The sequence below is a fragment of the Nicotiana tabacum genome, chromosome 23 (assembly GCF_000715075.1).
Source record: "Nicotiana tabacum cultivar K326 chromosome 23, ASM71507v2, whole genome shotgun sequence".
Classification (NCBI taxonomy): Eukaryota; Viridiplantae; Streptophyta; class Magnoliopsida; order Solanales; family Solanaceae; genus Nicotiana; species Nicotiana tabacum.
In genome coordinates this window covers 68,526,649-68,547,320 of record NC_134102.1, presented here as the reverse complement: position 1 = coordinate 68,547,320, position 20,672 = coordinate 68,526,649, and positions in this window count along the sequence as shown.

Sequence of the window (20,672 nt, the reverse complement as noted above, 5' to 3'; positions counted from 1 at the left end):
GATTTGTTTTCTTATTTAGTCATCAATCAAGCATTCGAGTATGAACAGTTGAGAATAAATCATCAACGCTAGTCATATGTATGTAAGTGTAAATTATCATAAATGAAATAAAATCATACACTCTATTAGAATCTATTACACGTATACAAATATGAAGTGTAATTTATACGAAAGTGTGACAGGATGATAAACATTATATATATAATTGATCGAGTTTAATTGATATAGTCGTTGTATCCAACATGCTATGATATATATATATATATATATATATATATATATATATATATATATATGTGTGTGTGTGTGTGTGTGTGTGTGTGTGTGTGCGCGCGCGCGCGCGCGCGTGTATGTGTATTATATATATAATTTATATTGTTAAATATATATATAGATTGTAAATAATAATAATTTATAAGTGGTTGACTATTTTTGACCACTAATACCGACCAAAATCGGTCGGTATATTCGTAATAATTTTATAAACTTATTTTGGTAATTGGAAAAAAATAATTAAGTCTGGGCAGGAAAAATTAAATCAACATTTTCGAAATTCGGTCAGTATACTTGAATCTTTTTAATTAAACTTTTTTCTGGTAGATAATATGCAAGTCTGACCATGACTTGGTCAAATATTGATCAATTTCCGACTGAAATCAGTCGAAATATTTGTATGTATCGGATAAAGCACTGTTTCTTTATTGTGGGACCACTTTTTCTGACCGAAAGTGGTCGGTATTGTTTAGTAAAAAATTTTATTTGACTTTTGCGACCGATCTAGTTATTTGCCGATCGATTTTGGTTGGTTTCCTCTTCCATTCGATTTCGATCGGTATGGGTTGGACGAATTTTGACAAATTTCTAGTAATGGGTAGAAGGTCTCGGTTTTGAATGGAGTTTCTTATTATAGGGAGCGTTGATCATAATGAGCTTTCTATGATATAAATTGGAATAGTTAGAACAATGGCTTCCGAATATTGAATAACTGTACCAAAAGAAAGAATACTCACTTATCCCGCGTGAGGGGAAAAAAGGTTAAATCACACATAAAATACCTCTATTTCTTTTTAATTTTGAAATTAAGAATTTTATTTTGTTAATATTTTAAAAGGAAAAAAATGCAAGTAAGGCAAGCATTGTGATAAAGTTGGATAGGGTTGGGAATCCATTAGATTGTATGTGGATGAAGAACATAGTTGTAGAACTTGTGGTCCCTTTGGTGGAATATAATGAAATAATAATTTTCCCTTTTTCTTCGTGCAAACAGCAAACATATCATGGGATTACTGAAAAGATACATTTGGAGTGCCGACCACAAACTTATTTTATTTTGTATTCATTTATTTATACATATTTTAGAGGTGTATTTGTTGAAAGTTAGAACGGAAAGGAACTTTTGGGTTGTATGGAGTTGTTTAATCATTATTCCTTGTCCTCTTAATTAATTAAACATATTCCTTCTGTTTTTTATTACTTGCTAGATTATTCGTTAAGATAATGATTAGTGGGGTGGGTAAGAGTATTCTGTCATGCATGTGACGCACAACAAAATATGAATATTAGATCACGTACAAAAAGTAAAACTATTGATAAAAATAATACTTAAATAAAATGAAATAAGATATAAAGAAAGTATCAATATGTGTAAATTGAAACAGATTCAGAAGTACTCAAATGTACTAGTAAGTAGTAAATGGAACACTATGCGAATATCATTAATAATGATTGCAGATTAATAAAAGTTGGGAGGTGCAACAATACACTATGTGTCTATGTCTGCGAGAAGCCAATCAAGTAACGGATAGTCATAGACTAGCCAAGTATAAAAGTAAGATGAATGTAGGTATTTTGTAATTAGTATTTTATAGATTTTTTAAAGGCTTGGGCGTAAGGCGAAACGTTTTACATATGCGGAATGAGGCGTAAGCCCCATAGGTATTTAATTTTTAATATTTTATAAAATAATATAATTACAGTAAATATTTATAAACTGGTAAAATTACATAAAAATTGAAGAAAACTATAAATATGTTATATATATATATATATATATATATATATATATATATGTGTGTGTGTGTGTGTGTGTGTGTGTGTGTGTGTGTGTGTGTGTGTGTGTGTGTGTGTGTGTGTGTGTGTGTGTGTGTGTGTGTGTGTGTGTGTGTGTGTGCTACTTAAAAGTTCAAGTAACTTGAGTCGAAAAGAATAAAGTTTTCTACATTAGAGGGACAAAAAAGATGACTAACCTTCAATTTGAACTTTGAACTTGCTGCTATGAAGGAGAATGTAGTTATCTTTGTATTTGTAAAAACAAATTTGAATATTCGTTTCTTTTGAGAGATATCAGCAGACTAGCGGACAAGATAAAGAATTGGGAAAGACCATGAATTGGGGCTTCAATCAATAAAAAAGATCTTGAATTTTAAATTTAATACATTTCAGTTCCTTTTTAAAACTTCTGAGTAATTACCAAGCTGAATTTTGAAAATTTGGGTATTATATGAAGGACTTATTCAACAAATTTTGTTTTAATTTGAAAAAATCTCTGGGGCTTACGCCTCACTAAAAAAAACTCGCCTCAAACGCCCGGGTGTACGCCCCGAACGTCCGGGCGTACGCTCCGAATTGCTGGGCGTATGCCTCTTGAGACTTTCGCCCCACATCATCGCCCGAGGGCGTTTTTGATATGCCTCGCCTCAGGGTTCGTCCCGAAAATGCCTTTTAAAACATTGGTATTTATAACCATTTTCTTTTGTATCTTTTAATTATACTGTTGAAAAAACTTTATAGAGACTATTGTTTCAAGTATTGTGCTGATAGTAGCTAGTACCCTTACCCGGGACCCGCCCATTCTGATCCTTGCCTATTGAACAATTCCACCTCGAATATGTATATTGAGAGAATCCCATGATCCTCCCGTGTGGAAGGAAAGGAAGAAAGAAGGTGAAGAAAATGCCTCTACTTAATGAACAATTTCTTACATTTTTAACTAGCAGAGAAAGAATTTTTGAATAAAGAATACTAAAACGAACCTAAATAATGAAATGATAATATACCTATAGGCCGTGGCGAAATAAAAAGAAAATAAGATAAATTAGGCCATCACAAGTTTACAACTAAGAAGTAGTAACCTTTATTAGTATGTATCATATATAAAGGTTAGGAAGTAACCTATCATATTTTTGAGAACATGACCGTTGATAGGAAGGTATGGAGATCGAGCATTAAAGTTGTAAGTTAGGAGGTAGTTGAACATTTTTCTACTTCGTTCCAGGTGTGAGGATAGACTGATAGGGTTTGTCTTAGATTTCTAGTGGTTTATGTTGTGTTCTCACTATTCTCCCGTTTTTCTTTACTGGTTATTGTATTGCGTTTCAACTATTTTTGGTTTCTTATAATGCATTATTATTTATATGGTTTCTGTTGATGGTACTGATATATTGTCTCTTTCGTCTTTTTCGTTTTCTTGAGTCGAGGGTCTATCAGAAACAACCTCTCTACTCTACGGGGTAAGGGTAAGGTCTGCGTACACACTACCCTCTCCAGATCCGCTAAATTTGAAATTTTATTGGGTTGTTGTTGTTGTTATTGTTGTACTATATATAAAGGGTTTGGTGAGATGAATAGAATTTCTTTATTCATAATTAGAAATTTTGGATCTCTAATGCGAATATCAAATGGAAAAAAAGGTAACTTTCACTCGTGTTCTTTTCAAGGGAATCTGGTCTGCCAAGTCCTCAACAGCTAAATAACAACCTATAGTCACGGGTTTAGTTAAAAATTCACAAATGAAAGTTGTGGTCCATTTACTCTTCATTCTTTCTATGGTTCTTGTCATTGTCAATTCTTCCACAAATACAAAGTCTTGTGCATTCTTGGGTTCCATATGAATTTGCATTTGGCCACATCAATCAATTAGCTTATTTCCAGAAAGTGGTGTGACCGTGTAACTATAAAATTCTTTCTGCACCAAAAACTGCTGAGAAAATAGAATCTTCTACTCGTACTACTTTTTATTGTTCATTTACTGATTGATCTTATATGTTATTAATTAAGATGATTAGCTATCTTAACTTTCATTTGGTTAATTAAGATTTTATTTCGGTAAAATTTTACTCGCGTTGAGCGTAAAACACATGTCTTACATATACACTCTTTAGCACTTAACCATGATTAGTTGATTTATATTTTCACTTTGATTGTTTAATTAAGTATTTACCTTCGATTCTCCACCTTATAATTCTTTTCTCTATTTTCCCTTCTCCTACCCTTTATGTATGATTAAAAGAAACAAACATAAAAAAATTAGTTTCATATCTTGTTCTTTAATTTTGATAGTGTTTGAGTCAACTGATGCATACATCAATTTTTTACAGAGTATTTGAATCTTCCACCAAGTACTAGTGCCCAAAAGAGTTAGACATGTGAGAATAAAACAATTGATAAAATAAAAACTAGATCCTTCAAATTTTAAACAAAAATGTAAACACAATAAAAATGTTTAACTGATGATAACCTAAACGTGTAATATTGATGTAGTCAGAAAGGCGAACTACAAAAAGTTTTGGAGTTTCCTCTGCAACACCCATTCTATCTTCTACTAATGCGATGCGAAGACCCAAAAAAAATAAATTGTAACTATATGATAGCAATCTCTAAATAATCTACCTTTTAATATAAACCTATAAAGCAAATTCAAATCATATGAAATGCATTGAGTCTTTGCTCTAACTAGTCATTGATAATATCCAATTAAAATACAAAGTTATATGTACATTCGTCATCCTAACAACTACCATTTAATATAACCCCTCTATTATTTAACGTAAATATTAAATTCGAATAAATATTTTTCATAAAACAACATAGGAAGGAAGGAAGGAAAGTACAATATTCCAAAATTGGACCAACTATGGAAACAGAAGAAAAAGCAATATTCCGAACTTAACTAAATCGAAGTATCACCGAAAATGTCTCATTTGTTAATTTGCTATTATGGCTTTATGTACTTATGCAAAGTTGAGTGACTTTTTTATTATAAAAAATAGTTTAATAATTTTCATGATACTCGGTTAAATTATATTATTTCGTTATAAGAAATAGTTTAACAACTTTAATACAATAAATAAAGTAAAAGCTAGTTGAGCGACTATCTATGAAATTATAACTCAATAGACGTGTACCCCATTGGTTTCAGTTGATGATTTGTATTAATACTGCCTATTTAATTAAATTGGAGTGTAAATGTGTTAAGTTGAACAATACAATGACCAAAATCAAACTAAAACAGTAATTTATGGAACAAAAATCGAATAAAACAGTTAAAGTTCAAGGACCAAAATCACAATTATCTTTAAAAAAGGAGAATTAAAACGGTCGCTCGCCCTAATCAAGAAAACATCAATCTCCACCCGAAATAAATCCTACTTTGGACTAGAATACTCAGATAGTTATATATATGTAATCCATAGTTTGATAAAAAAAAACAATAGAGAAGTTATTGCTTAAGACACCAATTTTTATTGTGTACGTGGATAAAAGAGAGATGAAAAACGATATATGTCCCAAAAGAATTATCGTCTATTTCCGTGTTCGACCAATTCTTCAAGGAAATTCAAAGAGACATCAAAATTTGAGACATGAAGAATTTGGAATTTTCTACGACTAGTTTTTCTTTCGATAGATTTGAGTACTCTCTTATTTATACTCTAAGCTTACTAGCGTATTTTTATTTCCCTTGTGAAAAAACTTAAAATAAGAAATATGGTATGTGACAAAGAAGAAATTTTTCTAACAAATTTGAGATAATACTATTATACTCTATTCCAGTTATATAACTATGTAGTGTTGCTTTAGCATAACCAGCTTAAGACTTAGGCCACTAAAGCTTCTGCTTTAGGCCTATAAGAGGTAAAGGTCCTAAAATATTGCTATTATTATATAAAATAATGTATTATAAGTGAGCCATTTGTTTCATTCAAGTTAGTCAAAGCAAATATCAAAATTTGAGTACTTTGATCTAAAGTTCTAAAATGCTAGATAAAGTTAAAACTTGAAAATTTAAAGTAATAAGTAACATAAAAATTTGGAAGAAAATTTAATATATTCCTAAAGTTATGATCACTCAAGGATATAATATAGTTTTTAAAAATTAATTATCACTTTTTAACAAAGATAATTATTTTTTTATGGTAAATAATTTTGATTAAATTAAAAGGCCTAATAATGAATACAAGAAAAAATTAAAGTGTTAATAATAAATTGTAATTATAACTCTATCGAACATATAATATACTTATAAAGGATAAAGTCTATCAATATTTTGTATTGGAGTTTAGTGCTTTATATAATAGTATAGATAATATATACTATTAATTTCTTCTAGATTTTGAAGGTGATCGAATATTTTTTATACAGATGAGTTATTTGTGAATAGTTTTTGAATCTAGAAAGAATATAAAAATAGGCTAAGAATTCACTTTGGATGAAAGAAATTTAGAATGTTGTTTCTTGGTATCTCAAATTGGTCAAATAGCAAAATATTTGATGGAAGGACATAGAATCCTTTTCAACAACTCTGTTATAATAGGAAAGCCTTGCATCTAAAATTTAATTCATCAAGTTAGAAGATAAAACAAGATAAAATCTATAAGCCTTTCAGTGGACATTATACACTTGATACACAACAACCCACTTAGATGAAGAATCAAATAGGGGGGACAATTGGTAAGAGAAATGGAGATTTGGGCTCTAGAGAATAGTTTGGGGTCGTATGTAAAATATTAATAACTCAATTTTGATGGATTATTTGAACTTTCAACTTGTTAGTAAAATCTATTCCTCACCTTACAATCCCAACAATATTCCAAACTTGGACCAGCTATGTGAACACATAAGAAAGAGTAAGTAGTTAGTTTTTTAAAGAGTTCATAGTAGCCCACTCGTGATCGTGGCCAAACTAAGTGACAAGATTCTCTCTTTCATAACGTGATTCAATTATGCCATTTGTCTTTTTTCTTCTACGTTTTTCTTTTCTCTAATAATAAAAACAATAGCTTTTGCTTTGGTGGGGACAGTTGGTCTTTCTCATGATAGCATAAAGCCGCAAATAATTAGTTTAATAATCCATAAACTTTTTATGTCAACTATCATCATGCTTAAACGAGGACCACTTCACTCCACACTCAGGAGAACGACTTTTTGGTCTAAAATAAGATAGAATGTACTGATTAGGCTATTCAATTTTGTTGAAAATAAATCAATTTAGGATGTAAAATTTGATGATAATGTTCTCTTTGAAAAATATTTTCCAGCAATCACACACCAAAAAATTACTTATATTTTGAAAAATAATTTTCGAAAGATAATTTACACCGTAACCAATACAGTAATTCCGGGAACAGGGCTTCCGGGCACAACAACGATGAAATCAGAAAGCAAAAGGATAAAGTTGTATAAAGCTTTTGATAGGTTGTAGCGTAAGTTTACCAGAAAATTCATATTATCTACAATGATAACAGAACTCACTATTTATCGGTGCACCTATGGAACAAGGTCCTAGGATCATGTCCGTAAATAAGGTCCAAACTCGACGTTAGCCTCAAGTCCATGAGATCTGTTCGGGAAAACCTTTCTGCCGAGGTTATCCAACTTAAAGAAGAACTCAAGCACCGACCGACTTCCCTCGTAGTTGAAAAAACATATGTTATGTACAATATGAGGAGAAAAACCTTGAAAAAGGCTAAAGCAAGCATCATTAACTTTGATGCCGAAATCGCTAGCCCGTGAACTAGAGTCAACTGCTAAAAAGGGTCTCCCGGCAGGGCCTGATGCTTCCGATTCTTTTGGTTCCGGTTCCAAATTCTCGAAAACTGAAGAGGAGCCGGAGGGCAAAGATGTTGAAGGCCAAACTGATGAGGGTCAAGATATTGAGCCAACGGCGGATCTACCCACTTCCCCTGGGGACGCGGATGCTTCTCATCCTCCGATTTTCGGAGATGCAATAGTTTAACTTTTCATTTCTTTTCCCAACTTTTGTACCTGTACCGTTTTGGCATATTTATTGTGAATAAAAATATCTTTTGCTCAAGTATTGCATGAGTCTTTTTGCGTTATTTAGTTTGAACACTTATGCAAGTTTTAATCTTTGCATTCTTTCTTGCTTAAGTGTTTTGCGCAAGTTTTACTGTTTGCGTCTGATTATGTATGGCTTTCAGTTGTATTTTTGCTCGAAAGCATTTGGATTCCGGGCATAAGTTATTCCGAAATCAACCCTTTATCGTGAGGGTTTTTATAAGAGAAGGCCCTCTTGTATTTACGGTGCTCTTGAAGAGCACGTCTCATATTCATTACTGCACTAGCATTTGAAGTACTTGTTTAACTTTCAAATAATAAAATTAATTTATCGTTCAGACAAGAAACACGATAGAAATAAAAGGACTTTACTTTATTCCTTCCATTTTCAAAAAGTACATAAGCATTCGTTATGCTAAAAGGAAATTGCCATTTCTTGTGGCTAACTTATACAACTTGTTTCTACGCGGCAGGTTGCGCAGTCCCCGGTCCCGATGATATAACTATGTTTTCAGTTTTCGTATTTCGGTCGATGTGGCAGTCATTATTATCGTATCCTCATATTATTCCCCCCAGTGTTCGAATGCGAAGAATGCGAATTGGAACACTGGAAGATTTGCACCTTCGAGGACTCCACTAATGAATTGCTAGATAATCTTCAGTTCGGTAACAAACTTCACTTCCCCTTAGAATTGTATGGCCAAAGACTATCTAACAATCCTCGAGTGTTGAGTTCCCGGGTTTTTTTGAGTTACTTTCCTTAGAACCAAGTCTCCCACTTTGAAATAACTGAGGATGGCTCTTCGATTATAATATCTTTCTGTTCTCTACTTTTGGGCTACCATTCTTATATGCGCCAAGTCCCTGCGCTCATCGAGTAGCTCCAAGTTGATTAACATTGCTTCGTTGTTTGTCTGTTCACTTGCTTGGAAATATCTCAAGGTGGGCTCCCCTACTTCCACTGGGATTAAGGCTTCTGCTCCGTACATAAGAGAGAAAGGAGTTTCTCTTGTGCTCGATTTGGTCGTTGTTCGGTATGCCCATAGCACTCTAGGTTGTTCCTCAGGCCATCTACCTTTAGCTACTTCTAATATCTTTTTGAGATTTTATATAATCACTTTGTTCGTTTATTCCGCTTGACCATTTATGCTCAGATGATAGGGTGAAGATGTGATTCTTTTGATTTTCAAATCTTTAAGGACTTTGTGATCTTTGCGCCTATAAACTGTGGCCCGTTATCACATGCTATCTCTTTTGGTATTCCAAATCTGCAAATTATGTTCTCCCACAAGAAATCCACCACCTCACGCTCATCGATCTTCTGATAAGGACCTGCTTCAACCCATTTAGAAAAATAGTCAGTTAAAGTCAAAAAAAATCTTACCTTACCAGGGGCCAGCGGCAGTGGTTAGACGATATCCATTCCCGACTTCATGAACGGCCATAGAGATAGAACTGAGTGTAATGGTTCTGCTGGTTGATGCACCAGTGGTGCGTAGCATTAACACTTATCGCATTTTTGCACGAAAGCTTTGGTATCTTGTTCCATTCGGGACCAATAATATCTTGCCCTTACTAGTTTTAGTACTAAGGAGTCTGCACCCAAATGATTTCCACATATCCCTTCGTGGACTTCTCGCATAACATAATTAGCTTCGAAGGCTCCTAACCATCGGGCCAACAGGCCTTGAAAAGATTTCCTGTACAGTTGGCCTCTTTTGAAGCTATATCATGCTGCTTTGGCGCACAATGCCCGGGATGCCTTGGAGTCTTCGGGCAACTTCCCGTGTTCGAGATAATCAAGGATCTCATTCCTCCAGTCCCAGACCAAATTAGGCGTATTCACCTCATAGTAGCTATCTGCGTCCAGAACCGAGTGCATGAGCTGCACTGCCATCCCAGAATCTGATCCCGTCATTTTCATTGATGAACCGAGGTTATATAGTGCATCTACTTTGGCATTTTCTTCCCTCGGGATATGCATAATCGACCACACCCGGAATCGAGCAAGCAAAGCCTGAACCTTAACTGCATATTGTTGTATGCGCTCATCTTTGGTTGTGAAGATCCCGTAGACCTGATTTACCACCAGTTGGGATTCACATTTGACTTCTATGACCTCAAAATCTAGTCCCTGGGCCAATTTGAGTCCTACAATCATAGATTCATACTCTGCTTCGTTGTTAGTCAAAGGGACCGTTCTTATGGCCTGCCTTAAGGTTTCTCCCGAAGCCGTGGTTAATACTATGCAAGACCGGACCCCCGATGTCGATTGTGTAACCATCACTGCTTCTTTGGTTGCCAGAGGCAGTAATCCCGGACTGAAATCGGCCACAAAGTCGGCCAAAACTCGTGACTTAATTGCAGTCCTAGGTTTAAACTCTCTGGTAAATTCACTCATTTTGACGGCCCATTTGGCCAATCTACCTGAGAGTTTGGGTTTGTGAAGGATATTCTGCAGGGGAAAGGTGGTCACCATAGCTATCGGGTGACATTGAAAGTAAGACCTCAGCTTCCGAGCGGCGACTACGAGAGCTAAGGCCAGCTTCTCCAAATAAGGGTAGCGAGTTTCTGCTCCCGTTAAAATTCTACTAACGTAATAAATGGGAGATTACGTACGTTCGTCCTTACGGACTAAAATGGCGCTTACCGCTACCTCCAAGACTGCTAGGTAGATTAACAATGTTCACCTTCCTCCGGTTTTGTTAGTAACAGAGGGCTTTACAAGTACCTTTTTAAATCCCTCAAAGCCTACTGGCATTTTGGGGTCCATTCGACGTTGTTTTCCTTTTTGAGCAGCGCGAAGAAACCGTGACATTTCTCTGATGACCGGGAAATGAACCTGCTCAAAGTAGCCAATCTCCCCGTAAGCCTTTGAAATTCTTTCATGCTTGATAGCTGGTCCGGGATGTCTTCGATGGATTTGATTTTATCGGGGTTTACTTCAACCCCCCTTTGTGATACCAGAAATCCTAGGAACTTGCCGGAGCTGACCCCGAATACGTACTTCTCGGGGTTAAGATTCATGTTATTCTTTCTTAGGATGTCAAAAGTTTCTTGAAAATGCTTAAGATGATCACTTGCGTTCAAAGACTTAACAAGCATATCGTCTATATAAACTTTCATGGTTTTCCCTATATATTTTTCATACATCTTATTTACGAGCCGTTGATAAGTGGCTCTGGCGTTCTTTAGCCCGAAGGGTATCACATTATAGCAATATGTGCCGAAATTTGTTATGAACAAAGTCTTTTCCTGATCCTCCGGGTTCATCTTAATTTGGTTGTACCCGGAATAAGCATCGAAGAAACTCATTAACTCGTGTCCAGTCGTTGCATCAATCATTTGATCGATGTTTAGAGGTGGGAATGAATCCTTTGGGCACGCCTTATTCAAGTCCTTATAGTCTACGCACATGCGGAATTTATTGTTCTTCTTAGGAACTACTACTACATTAGCTAGCCAGTCTGGATACTTTACCTCTCGGATCGAACTGATATCAATTAGGCGAGTTACCTCTTCTTTGACGAATTTATTCCTGGCTTACGCAATAGGTCGTTTCTTTTGTCTTACCGGAGGGATACTGGGATCCAAGCTCAACTTGTGTACGGCCACTTCCGTGGGGATACCTGTTATATCCGCATGCGACCACGCAAAACAATCGGCATTATACTTAAGAAATTCAATAAATCCATACCTGAGCTCGGGGTGCAGTCCTGTCCCCAAAAGGAATTTCCTCTCCAAGAACTTTTCAAACAATGCAACTTTCTCGAGCTCTTCTGCTGTGGACTTTGTTACATCCGTCTCTTCTGGTACCTGGAAGTATCTCGGCACCTGATAAGATTCCGATGCTTCTTCCCCCTGGTTAACTTCACTTGATTGGGGAGCAAGCACCGGTTCCTGTAATTGCTATGCCGCATGCTCCATCCCTTTGCTACTGGAGACCGAAACCGCATTAATCTCCCTTACCGCCTGTTGGTCGCCTTTTATCTGTTTAATCCCTTCGGGAGTTGGAAATTTCAATAACTCATGATATGTTGATGGTACAACTCTCATATCGTGCAACCACGGTCTTCCCAGAATAATGTTGTAACCCATATCATCGTTCACAACCTCGAAAATGGTTGTCTTCATCACCCCTTCGGCATTATTGGGCAGCAAGATCTCTCCTCGAGTCATTACTCTTGCGAGGTTGAATTCGGCGAGGAGTTTTGTGGCCGGAATGATGCTTCTAGTAAGCTTGGCTTGCTCCAATACCCTCCATTGTATGATGTGTGCCGAACTTCCTGGATCCACCAGAACACATTTGATTTTAAAATCTAATACATTTAAAGAAATTACCAATGCGTCGTTGTGCGGTAGCAACAATCCGTCTGCATCTTCCTCCATAAAAGTGATGTCGTCTTCATCGACTTCCCGAAGCCTTTTGCCGTGGGTTACTGTTACCTTCGTCTTTTTTGCTACCGAGAAGGTAACCTCGTTAATATCGTTTCCCCCGAAGATCATGTTGATCGTCTGGCTCGGAGGGTCTTCTCCTATTTTTGAGGGCTCCGCATTATCACGGTTACGACCGTAATTGTTCTTGGCCCGGTCACTTAAGAATTCCCTGAGATGGCCATTTTTCAGTAATGTCGCCACCTCTTCAAGCAGATGGCAGCATTCCCCAGTTCGGTGGCCATTAGTCCCGTGGTATTCGCACCACAAATTAGGATCCCTCTGGCTGGGATTGGACCTCATTGTCTTCGGGAATCGCGCTTCTTTAATGTTCCTCATAGCCGATACAAAGTCTACTACACTGATGTTGAAGTTGTATTCTGAAAGCCTGGGGTAGGAAGGATCTCGAGAACATGACGCTTCCTTGTCTTGCAATGATCTGTTGCTCCGACCGCGATTAGTGTTTTTGTCGGTAACGAATCTGTCTGCCGACCGAAAACCTCTCCCGCGTTCTTCGGCCCATTCGTAGGTAAATAACCGGTCGCTCGAAGACCGTCTATCTGTGTCAAAATCGTCTTTTGATTTTTCTTTATTCTTCTCCCGAACTTTAGCCGACGCCGGGAAGCCAATCTGATCATCTTTAATCCTTATCTTGGGCTCGTACTGGTTGTGAACATCCTCCCAAGTCGTCGCTTGGAACTCAAGCAAGCTTTCCTTCAATTTTCGGGAAGCATCAGAAATTCTCGAATTCAAACCCTTGGCGAATGCTTCAACCGCACATTCATCCGGATCAGTCAGGAGCAACATTCTTTCCTTTTGTAACTGGGTGAAGAATTCCTGTAGTAACTTGGACTCTCCTTATGCAATTCTAAATATGTCGGCATTTCGAGCCTACACCTTCTTAGCCTCGGCATGGGCCTTAATGAAAGAATCCACGAGCATCTCAAAGGAATCTATGGAATGCTTGGGAAATATCGAATACCACATCAAGGCTCCCCTCGTGAGAGTCTCCCCGAATATCTTCAACAAAAGAGACTCAATCTCGTGGGGAGCTAAATCGTTCCCCTTTACTGCCATTGTATAGGTAGTAATATGCTCCTAAAGGTCCGAAGTCCCATCATATTTCGGCACGTCAGGCATTTAAACCGCTTCAGGATCAATTCTGATATCGCGTTTGGTTTATACGGCAACTGAGTATACTTCTTTGAGTCCGGCCCTTCAGCACCGGGGGTGCATCCGGCCCTTTAAACCGTATTTGAAGGGATCGCTCTTGTTATTGTGACCGAATCTGCTCCCCACGCCCCCTCGAAGCCAACCTCGCCCCTCGGGGTGTTGTTGTCGACTCCTACGTTATTTGATTTGCGGGAGCACTGGGAGGAACTGGACCTCATCCATTCGTGTTATTGGAAGCTCCCGACACGCCTGCTTTAGTTCTGTCATAACCTTATTCTGTCGTGTGAGATATCCTAGAATGGCCTTTTGTTGCTCCTGCAGGATTCTTATCGCTTCAACAACATGCTCCTCTTCAGCATCTCGCCTCCCGAACGTGTTGCAGGTACCGTCTGCCGTGGACTGGCGTGGCATCATTCCCTTCATTGTGGGTATCACTGATTGAATCCTCGTACTGAGGCTGGTCTCATTGGGACTCAAGATTGTATGTGTTGTTAACACCATTATCTTCCATTTTCTTTGATTTTTTCTAAGAACAGATAATCAAAACACGTTAATAAAAGAGGCAAGGATCAACTTAGTTACACGACTGTCTAGGCCCCACAATGGGCGCCAAACTGTTTACCCGTAAAACGGTATAGTTGAATTTATATGTGGTTTCTAGACAAGTGAATTAATTCGATCTTGAAATAATAAAAGAATTGAATAAATATGCAACACTTAGTCTCGAGATAAAAATGAAATAGCAAAAACAGTAGTTCCGGGAGCAGGGCTTCCGGGCACAATAATGACGAAATCAAAAAGCAAAAGGATAAAGTTGTATAAAGCTTTTGATAGGTTGTAGCGTAAGTTTGCTAGAAAATTCGTGTCCTCTACAATGATAACAAAGCTCAATATTTATAGCTGCACCTAAGGAATAAGGTACTAGGATCATGTCCTTATTTAATGTCAATTATGAGGGCCATTGAAGAATGTGTAACATTGGGCATGAATGACAAATTTTTTGTAACGGGCAGTGCACTAAATGCTGTAGAATATTCTCCATTAAATGCTACCGGGAGGCAGACATTTATTGTATTTTTATGAGCATCACTCTTTCCGGTAACAAATGGAACAATTATCTTCGGTTCTAGCTATCCTCTACCTTCGTCTCCACGTGTTACTCTCTTATGCAATCACTTAACATATCATATTTTACCCTATAAAATAACAATTTTGCTAAAGTAAATGAATTAATGGAAGTTTAGTCACCTGTTTTTTTTTTCTTTCTGTTGTGTTTACTTTTTTAAAGAATTTGAGAGTTGGAAAAGCGAGGATGGAGAAAGGAGAAATGAGAATGGAGAAATAATAAGAACTTTATCAGAATTCAGAATATCAAACCTTGCACTTATGCGATCAGGGGAGTTAGGTGAAGCAAAGAGGTTCAATTGAATCCTTTTCTTCTAAAAATTATACTATGCAAAAGTAAAGTGGCTAGCATATCATGCCAAAGCTCTCTACTCTTTATTTTTGTATCAAACTGATACACTCACCATTTTTTATCTCTTAACACCATAAACATCAGAATCCTACCAATTTAGTTATCCGAGTATAAAAATCTGATCTAAACTGCAGGTTGTGTTTGTCTTTCTGATCAATCGTTGGTGATTAATGAGGATTCGAGGAAGATCATCCAAGAACTTAAAGGAGCATAAGCAAAGAATGAGAAGCTAAGTTGATTGATGCATGGAGCCAACCTTGTTATGCCCAAGTTCTAATATTTCAGAAGCAGATTGAATTAGATTTTAGACCTTCAAAATATGTAGTGTAGAAGTTGATTAATGTCATTAACTTTCAAATTTAGCTTGCAGAAGAGAAGATTAGCATGTCTTTCAGATGAATCCTAATGCTGCCGTGAATATCATTGAAATTCTACATACGGCTCAATTAACATACAATATTATCTTTCTGCAATTGACTCGATTATTTTCAATGCAATTGAATTATAGATGCAAGCATATCGATGAGTTTCGTTTTTTGAAAAGTATTAAAAAATAACCTCATTAAAAATAATACTAAGTACTATTTTTTCTATATAAAGTACCTAATAATCACTAAATTTGAATCGACAAATCATTCTTAATCAATTTATTGGCAAGAAAGCAGAAGACAGAAAAATGCAGAAGAATAGCACAACAACTAATCATAGAAGCAACAACACCCTTCTTAATAATCCAAATAATTTATTGTCACTTGAGTTCACAAAAGTTACTCATCGAATAGCTAGAAGTTTTGTTAGCTTCTAAGAGGTCAACGGTTTGACCCAAACTCAACACAATGTAATCCATTTGTAAATGAGGCACAAAAATTTCAAAATATGAATGAGACTTCCAATCTTCGAACCCACGAGCTCACTGGAAAACTGAGGCGCTTGAACAATAGGGATGAATCTATATAAGGATTTTTGGAGCACGTGTCCCCTTCTTCTTTGGAAGAAAACTAGATTTCTCGTATTACTTTGCACATATTTTGCTATATAATGCAAATGGTACCCATGCTCAAATTTTTACATTGGTGCCTTAGTTCGAGACCCTATGGCCACATATGAATATAATGATTAATAATAAGTGTTTAGTTTGTAGCTCTTTTTTTTTTTTGTTCTATTTCTCTTTCTTTTGCACTTTCTTATTATTATTATTTTTTTCTCTCCTTTACTTTATCCAACCTATTAATTCTCCAAGACTTCATGGTAAACAATAATTTAAGGAGTTAGAGTTTTCGTATTGATTACTTCTATTGAAATTTGTATTTATTTTGATCTAGAATAAATTTGTTATATTATAAATAATTATGTGACTATAAGATCTAAGTTACACGATGGGACTTGCTTACATATTTTTATTCTAAATTATTGCTTAAATATATTTTAATTCCAATAAGATAGTTAAATTATTTTCCAAACTTTTAGGACAAAATATAGTTTCTTTTTTTGGTTTAAAGAGTTAGTCATATGATCTAAGGTTTTTTGAGATTTGTGATAAATGTGGATTTTAACTACTTATTAGTACCTTCTTGCTTTAGTTTAGGTCGAAAATTACTGATTTTTCTCTCCAAATCTAATGAAAATGTTTGAATTTCAGGTGCGCTGGATAATGTGAGCTCAATGAAGAAATCTAACTCAAAGAGAAAATATTTCAGCTAAGATCAATCAAGAGGAAAAATGCAAGAACAATGCGGTCCGCAGAATTCTATCTGCGACCGCAAAAGCAAATGCAACCTGCAAAAGATGAAATGGGGCCGCAAAAGAGAAACTGAAGCTTCAGGGATATTTGGTAGAAGTGTGGTCTGCAAACCAAAAAGTGCGGTCGCACTTGATCAGCAAAACAGATTTGCACTGACAAGCCTGAAAGATCAAAGAAGATGCAATCGAACAAAATCTAAAGCATCCTCAAAGTGCGGTCCGCAGCAATTTAGGCGGTTGCAGAACTCCTCCAACTAAAAGCACTCGCAACAGTAACCTACCGAAGTGCGGACCGCAGATGATAACGTGTGACCGCATAACCCTCCGAAAGGTATTATTTTCAGAAATTTTAGAGCTCTATAAATAGACGTGAAACACTTTTTAGGGCATCTTTTTTGGTATTGTAGCAAGAGCTCGTAGTTTTTCTTAGCCATTTTGGGAAACCTTGAGCTACAATTAGAGAAGATCAATTATTTTTCCATTTTAATTTTAGTTTTATGTCTTCAATTACTTCTTTTTTTCTTTTTTCTATGTCCATTACCATGAATAGCTAGATTTTATCTAGGGTTGTTATCCAACCCTAGTATGTAAAAGTTATGGGTGTTTAATATTAATGCTTGCTATTGATTGGGTTAATATTATTTAGCCTTGTTTATGTTATAAAGTTAGAATTACTGGTAACAAATATTGATTCATGCCTATTTGACTTTGTTCTTACTTTAGAAAGAAGAATTTAGTCTAGGAAAACTTGGCTAACAAGAAATTGAACTAGTTGAAGTATATATTAGTTTAACTAAAGGATTTGAACTAGAGATAGGGAAAATCCAACTTGGACTCATATTCAATCGTTTTGATTGCTACTCATTTGGACTTGAAAGAGCCAATTTGGGCATAATCACTCTTTAACCGAGAGGTATTGAGAGTCATAACACACCCCGATCTACCAAGCAAACATAGATTTACTCTACCCATTAGGTTTACAACTAGGTTAAGGTTACACCCCTAGACCTTGCTTTATTTGATAAAACCTTCAAAAAATATTCAATCATTACTTGTTCATTACTTAGTTAAATTTCTCAGTAGTTCAATTTAGAAGAATTACCACCCACTTTTGTTTGGAAGCTAAATCTAGCTATTTCGAGTTTAGTTTTTAAGCATTTACCTCAATACTTATTTGAAACTCCTTGTGGATTCGACCCCGACTAGCATTGGATTTATTATTGTAACGACCGTTTCATATTCCTTAATTGGGTGTAAATTGGACGTGATCAATTTTTGACACTATTGCCGGGGAGTTTACGGTGATAGCTATATACTTGAGTTTGTTTCTTGAAGTATCTTCTTTTACTTTCGTGATTCTAATTTGTTAAAGTGATTGTAGGTTCTAAATGGTGAACAACGAACTTGGAAACATACCATTGGGAGAGGTGGATGGCAAGGATGAACAAGTTGATGAAATACCGTAAGTTCCAAAACAAAACTATCGAGACCGTGAGCAACAAGACAATGTTCCTCCACCTCTCCCGCCTCCACCATCTCCACAACCACAAGTGGTACAATCTTGGATTTTGCCCAATGAAGGGTATGCAAGTGCCATAGCCCCCCTGCATTAGGGCGAGAAACTTTTAAATTACCAATGTGATGCTCACCTTGCTCGAGCAACAAGGCTATTTCACCGGGTGCGGCGACTCAAAATGCTTACAAGCATTTGAAAAGTTTTGTGGATACATGTTGGGTAAGCAAACAAATAAATGTTTCTGAAGATTCTTTGCGGTTAAGGCTTTTTCCCTTCTCACTAAAGGGTAAGGCTTTGGATTAGTTGAAACACTTGCCTAATCATTCTATTCATACATGAGATGAATTGACGGTGAAGTTTATTTCAAAGTTCTTCTCTCCTGGGCATATGACAACTCTACAGGATGAAATATTGGCTTTTAAGCAAGAGCCCAATGAACCTTTGCATGAAATTTGGGAATGGTATCGGACAATGGTGAAGGAGTGTCCGAACAATGATATGACCGACAACATGATCCAACAAATTTTTTACTATGGTATCAATACCACGAATCAATGTGTGGTCAATCAATTAGTCGGAGGCAATTTCATGACAACACCTTATGCAGAGGTATGTGAGATTTTTGATGAGATGGCGGAAACTTCTTTGGCTTAGAAATCCTGAGCTAATATTCCCCAAGGTGATCCTAACATGATTCATCTTCATAAAGAATTGCAAGACTATAGGCAAGCTATTGCCGAGTTTACCATAACGATGACTCAACTCGCTAAGGCTCAACTTCATCAAACTCAAGCTCATAAACAAGTTCATACAATGGAAGGAGTGAATGTCAAGACAACAAGAAGTGGAAGGCCCGTAATTTTAACCCCGGGTGGAGAATTATGCAAAAAATGATGGTAGCTATGAACAAAATGACTCTTATCAAAATCAGGACAAAGAGGTACAATTTGTAAATAATTACCAAGGATAATTGAAAAATTTTCAAGGATCTAATCAAAATCAATGGCATTCTCAAAACAATCAAGGCAATTGGGGTTTAAGCAATCAAGGGAATTCTCATAACAACAACAATCAGGGGAATTGGGGAGGCAACAATTAAGGTAATTGGGAAAACAATAATAATCATACAAATCAAAGTTCGGGTTTTCAAAGACCCCTAATGTACAAACAATCAAGCAACCCACCTCCTTATTCTTCCCACGGTTCAAGTTCTTCAAGCAATGAAATTGGTCGTAATAAGAACATGTTCAAGAACATGATGGAAAAGAATGTGGATTCGGATGCCCAACTTACCTTACATACCACATCAATCCATAATCTTGAATTTTAAATGAGGCAAATTTCTCAATCTCTTAATACTCATCCTAAGGGTGCATTACCAAGTGATACAGTGGTGAACCCAAAGGTTTATAACAATGCGGGGCATGCCATGGTGGTTATCAGAAGAAGTGAAAGAGGCGGGAATGCACCCACCTCAAATAAAAATAAACTTGTGGATGATGACCAAGTGATCCAAGAGGAGGAAATACCATAAAATAATGTTCAAGTACATGATTATGTTTGGATTGATAATATTGATAGTGAGAATGAGACCCGAGAAGAGGTGAATCCATCTAGGAAACACATCACTGACATACCAGATCCGGTAGTGCAAAAAGGTTAAGGCCCCCTTGCCAAAGCCCCCACCTCCTTACCCTCAAAGGCTTGCTAAGAAAAATGGTAAAAATCAATTCAAGAAGTTCATTCAAATGATGAAATATCTCTCTATTAATGTGCCATTGGTGGAAGCTTTAGAACAAATGCCCGGTTATGCCAAGTTTATGAAAGATATTATGACCAAGAAGAGATCGATGAATTTTGAAACAATCAAGGTCACTCATTAATTGAGTGTTCATTCCATTGATCCCAAGTTGGAGGATCCCAATGCTTTCACAATTCCTTGTACTATTGGAAGTGCCAATTTTGCTAAAGCTCTTTATGATCTTAGGGAAAGTATCAATTTGATTCCCTATTCAGTGTTCAAAACTTTGGGGATTGGAAAACCAAGACCCACATCTATGAGGTTACAAATGGACGATCACACAATGAAGCGACTGTTGGGAGTGATTGAGGATGTATTAGTCCAAGTTGATAAATTTATTCTTCCGACGGATTTTGTGATTCTAGATTGTGAGGTTGATTGTGAAGTGCCAATCATTCTTGGGAGGCCTTTTCTTGCTACGGGTAAGGCTCTTCTTGACGTTGAAGCCGGAGAACTCA